General features: G+C 37.3%; 1 pseudogene; it reads right to left on the bottom strand.

The window, feature by feature from the left end:
- Positions 1-200: 200 nt before the first annotated feature.
- LOC112066738 (60S ribosomal protein L17-like) lies at positions 201-1,216 on the bottom strand (annotated as a pseudogene).
- Between the last annotated feature and the right edge of the window lie 4,526 nt (positions 1,217-5,742).

The following is a 5,742-nucleotide window of genomic DNA, read 5'->3' as shown; positions in this document are numbered from 1 at the left end:
TATGTATTTTTCCTCTTTTCCTTCTTCTTCAGAGGAATAAGTGTCAATTCTCCTGCCAAGTCTTATCCTTCCAGCCACGCTCCTAGCACATTCCCACCCATCTCTTAAGTTATGCTGCTTTGTCATTAATCCCCTCTTTTTAAAAAATAAAACTTTTTTTTTTTTACTTTTATTTGCATTTATTTTTTGCAGCATTTCTTCAGTTTCTTCTGGGATATCTTTTTCTTCTGTGCAACCTGCTCTTCTGCTTTAGGAACAATCTGTTCTTTTTCAGTAGGGATCATCTCAGTGGGGCTGGGAGAGCTCACGTATGGGATGATCCAACCATGAGCTCTGTAAGTCCTGTGCCAAATCCTGGCGGCTTTGTTCACCTGGATGTTCTCAATGACCACAGAATCTACATCTAAGCCCTTAACTTCAGCATCACTCTCCATTTTTGAGCATGTGCAGTAAAAAATCAACGCTCTTTTTGGGCCACCGACCCTGCGTCCAGCCCCACTGTTTGGCCTGGACACACCTACCAACTCCACCATTGTAATGATGGAATGGCACACACTGCTTCTTTAAAGTGACATCCTTCAGATACTTGGTGGCTTTTTGGATATGCATACCCTTCATGGCCTGGGCAGTTTCACAAGTGTTCTTAAAGTGAACACAAAGACTTGAACCTCTTGACTTGCATGATTTTGTGGGGTTTTCTGGGTCAAGTGAATAGCGAACCACTTTTAGAGGTCACCTCAGGCCGCTTACTGGAAAAGGAATCAAAAAAATAAAATTTTTGTTTGTAAAATACATAAATAACACATATACAAAAAACCCACAAGACAAATGTAGGGCTTCACAAATTATTATAAGCTTAACCCTATAGTAAACACCACCCAGATGATAAAACACAACTTTGCAGCCACCAAGAAATACCTCCCTATACCCCCAACCCAATCATAACCCTCGCAAGTTACCACAACCCTTGACTTTTACTGTAATCATGTCCCTGAATTTCTTTCTTTTTATGCCAACCAACTGAGCAAACTACAGTTTACAAATCTTACAAGACTAAAATTTCATTTTGCTCATTTTTTATTTGATATATCTTTTGGTCTCTGTTTATCTGTGTGTTCTCCCTCCTGCTCTCTTACAATTTACCCTGAATAGCCTAGGACACCTGACCTGCAGATTTACCCACAACCTGGATTTTCTTGACTGTGTACTCACTCATGGTGAGGTTGAACTTGTACCTCTGTCCTCATATTTCCTGGAGATTGGCAGCTGGATCCAGAGGCTTGGTCAGGCTCAGGTTCAATCCCTTTACCAGAACTACAAGTTTTCTTGTGTCTTTTCATCAAAATCTCATAATAGGGCTTCCCTGGTGGCACAGTGGTTAAGAATCCGCCTGCCAATGCAGGGGACACGAGTTCAAGCCCTGGTCTGGGAAGATCCCACATGCCACTGAGCAACTAAGCCTGTGAGCCACAACTACTGAGCCTGCGCTCTAGAGGCTGTGAGCCACAACTACTGAGCCCACATGCCACAACTACTGAAGCCCACGCTCCTAGAGCCTGTGCTCCACAAGAGAAGCCACCGCAATGAGAAGCCCACGCACCACAACGAAGAGTAGCCCCCTCTCGCCACAACTAGAGGAAAGCCCTCACTCAGCAATGAAGACCCAACACAGCCAAAAATAAATAAATAAATAAATAATAAAAATTGAAAAACAAAATCATAATATTTGGTTGTGCCTCTTTTTGTGCTTTCAGTAATCATTGATACTTAACTCCCAGATCCATTAATTCATCACAGTTGAAAAGGGCGATATTCTAATTGCCAATGGCAGTTTTTACAGAATAAAAGTCACAATTCTAAAATTCATATGGAACCACAAAAGATCCCAAATAGCCAAAATAATGCTGAGAAAGAACAAGAAAGCTGGAGGCATCATGCTTCCTAACTATAAACTATATTATAAACCTATAATAATCAAAACAGTATGGTACTGGCATAAAAACAGGCACATACACCAATGGAACAGAAATAAGAGCTCAGAAATAAGAGCCCATGCATATATGATCAACTAATATTTTACAAGAGAGCCAAGAATACTCAATGGAGAAAAGATAGGGAGATGCAAATAAAAAACACAATAAGATATCACTTCACACCTGTCAGGATGGCTATAATCAAAAAGACAAGAGATAACAAATGCACATGAGGATGTGGAGAAACAGGAAGCCTGATACACAACTAATGGAATGTAAATTGGTGCAGCCACTATGAAAAACAGGATGGAGGTTCCTCAAAGATTAAAAATGGAATGAACAACCCCAATATTCACAGCAGCATTATTTACAATACCCAACATATGGAAGCAAACTAAGTGTCCATCAACAGATGAATGGATAAAGAAGATGGGATGGATACACACACACACACACACACACACACACACACACACATATATAATCAATGAATACTACTCAGTAATAAAAAAAGAAATGAGATTTTGCCATTTGCAACAACATGGATGGACCTGGAGGGTATTATGCTAAGCGAAATAAGTCAGACAGAGAAAAACAAGTATCATTATGATATAACTTATATGTGGAATCTAAAAAATAAAACAAACAAAAATGACTATAACAAAAAAGAAGCAAGACTCACAGCTATGGAGAACAAACTACTAGTTACCAGTGTGAGAAGGAAGCGGGGAGGGGCAAGTCAGGGGGAGGGGATTAAGAGGTACAAACTACTATGTGGAAAATAAGCTACAAGGATATATTGTACAACACAGAAATTATAGCCAATATTTTATAATAACTATAAATGGAGTATAACCTTTAAAAAATTGTGAATCACTATGTTGTATACCTGAAACTCATATAATATGGTACATCAACTATATTGTAACTAATAAAAATTATCACTAAAACTATTACTAAAAGATACACTTCATAAAGCAGTAAATTAAGCCCAGAGAGAAGAAATAAGATGAAAAGCATTAATAAGGAAATTATTTACATCAGAGAATACTTATAAGCAACAACTATTAAAACAATAAAATATATAAATAACTAATTTAGAGGTATAAAAATAAGGTTAAATTAAAATATTAAACACAACATGAAAGGTGAGCAGAAAACTACTGCAGTAAAACGTTCCAAAGTCTTTGAATTATTGGAAGAAGATAATGATTAACTTTAGATATTTTTTAATCAAGTTTGCTAGTTAAAAATAAATCATCTCTATTAGAATAAAAATAGAACGTGTAACTTCGAAGCCAAAGGAAGTACAATCAATACAAGCAAAAATCAATCAATAATCACTTAATCAATAAAACGGTAAATAAAAAGCACAAGAAAGAGAGAAATAAATTGTCACTTATCAAAGCAAATATAAATGGACGATAATTATCAGTTAAAAGACAGAGGTTTTAAGATTGATTTTTTTTAAATCTGGCAATAACCTATTTATAATAAGAGTGAAAACAACACCGAAAAACAAAGAAAGGCGGGCTATAATAGTTGGAAAAAAAAAATGTCAATTCTAGCAAAAACTGCTGATTTTACATCCCAGTATACTTTCTCCTATTTTTCTTTAGTAATCAGCCAGAGCACAGGGCCACTGGGGACTTTCATTCTTTAGTTGCAGCTGAGCAGTCCATTCACTAATGAGTTTTATGATTTCATATCTCTTAGCAGCCATAAATAATGAGGCCTGCAAATTAGATGCACATTGCTGGGCAGAAACACCTAAGACCCTCCTGGTTTACAAAGATCAGGGCTCTGATATGTGCTTGGCTGTGTCCCTTAGCTTTGTTTTTTAATGCCATAAAAGTGGGCACCTACAGTACGTTTAGAATTATTATATCTTCCTGTTTCTTATCATTATGTAGTGACATTCTTTGTCTCTTTGCCCATAAACATTGTTATAGTTTTTTGCTTCAGATCCTCTTTTTGGTAATATTCATGTAGCTTTACCAGGTTTCTATTAAATATAATTTTCCTGTGGTGACACTTAGGATCTGGTATAATGCAAATAATGGGAAACCCCAAAATAAAAGTGACTTAAATAAGATAGAATTCTCTCTCATATAAAGGAGACCTAGAAGGAAGGTGAAATGGCTACCAAACTGAGTAGCTGAAAAATACTAAATGCCCTCATATCTCTGATGCCACCAACAAGTCATGTTCAGCTTAGCCTAGGAGGAGACTATCTGCATCCCACAGCACCAAGTCGCTGAACACAGTGAGGAGGCTTTCTGTCTTTAAAAGATGATAGATATAAGGTATGGACATGTACTCCATCTACCACATAGGCCTCAAAGTTAATATTATTTCAACTTTAGGAAGCATGTATTAGGACACAAACCAAGGAAAACCAATGTAAGATGTGTGGACTTCAAACCCGTGTCAATAAAATGCATTATTCTCTGGCCACCCGTCATCAGTGTAATCGTGATCATAAAATACTCCAACCGTGTCCATCCTCCAGCAGTGCATGAGGGGCTCAAAGTACTCTTGCTGCAACCCAGCTGACACAGAATATTTCAACCCCGTGATGACTGTTTCTCATCATAAAACAATATATTATGATACATGTTTTGTAAATAAATCTGATGAGCCTGGTTTATGTGAATCTAGACCCTGGGGGATGGATATGCTTTGGGAGAGTGGAAAACCAAGACACAGACCCTGGATTATGGCAAATACACAAGTGTAATGAGTACCCCAGAGTCAGACCACTCTTCTTCACATACTGACATTACCTCTCCCCTCAACATCTGCATAGGCTTCGCTTGTACAATATCATTTTCTTATTAATAGATCTATAGTGGACACTAACAGCTTGAGCAATGTTTCAGTGTAAGGGATAAGCCAACAGAGAGGCATTGCCTAATGAGCTGACTGAACACTTGAAACAACCTTCTAACTTCCTTAACTCTAATCCTGCCCCAACATCCATCCCACACAGAACTGCTCAATGGGTCCATCCAAAAGACAAGTCAGACCTTCCCACTTCCTCACACTCCCTTCAGGAGTGCCTCTGTAATACACTCAGTCTACAGTTGTTAACATTTCACTCATGGGGGGAGGGATAAACTGGGAATTTGGGATTAACATATACACACTACTATACATAAAATAAATAAACAACAAGGACCTACTGTATAGCACAGGGAACTATATTCAATATCTTCTAATACCATGAAAAGAACCTGAAAAGAATATATATATATATATATATATATATATAAACCCTCCAGAAATTAGGCAAAGAAGGAACTTACCTCAACATAATAAAGGCCATATATGACAAACCCACAGCCAACATCGTCCTCAATGGTGAAAAACTGAAACCGTTTCCACTAGGATCAGGAACAAGACAAGGCTACCCATCCTCACCACTATTATTCAACATAGTTTTGGAAGTTTTAGCCACAGTAATCAGAGAAGAAAAAGAAATAAAAGGAATCCAAATTGGAAAAGATGAAATAAAACCGTTATTGTTTGCAGACGACATGATACTCTATATAGAGAATCCTAAAGATGCTACCAGAAAACTACTAGAGCTAATCACTGAATTTGACAGAGTAGCAGGATACAAAATTAATGCACAGAAATCTCTTGCATTCCTATACACTAATGATGCAACATCTGAAAGAGAAATTAAGGAAACACTCCCATTTACCATTGCAACAAAAAGAATAAAATACCTAGGAATAAACTTACCTAAGGAGACAAAAGACCT

This window comes from Physeter macrocephalus, chromosome 9, assembly GCF_002837175.3.
Source record: "Physeter macrocephalus isolate SW-GA chromosome 9, ASM283717v5, whole genome shotgun sequence".
NCBI lineage: Eukaryota > Metazoa > Chordata > Mammalia > Artiodactyla > Physeteridae > Physeter > Physeter macrocephalus.
The sequence above is the reverse complement of the archived record's forward strand: the minus strand, read 5'-3'. Positions and strand labels throughout refer to the sequence as shown.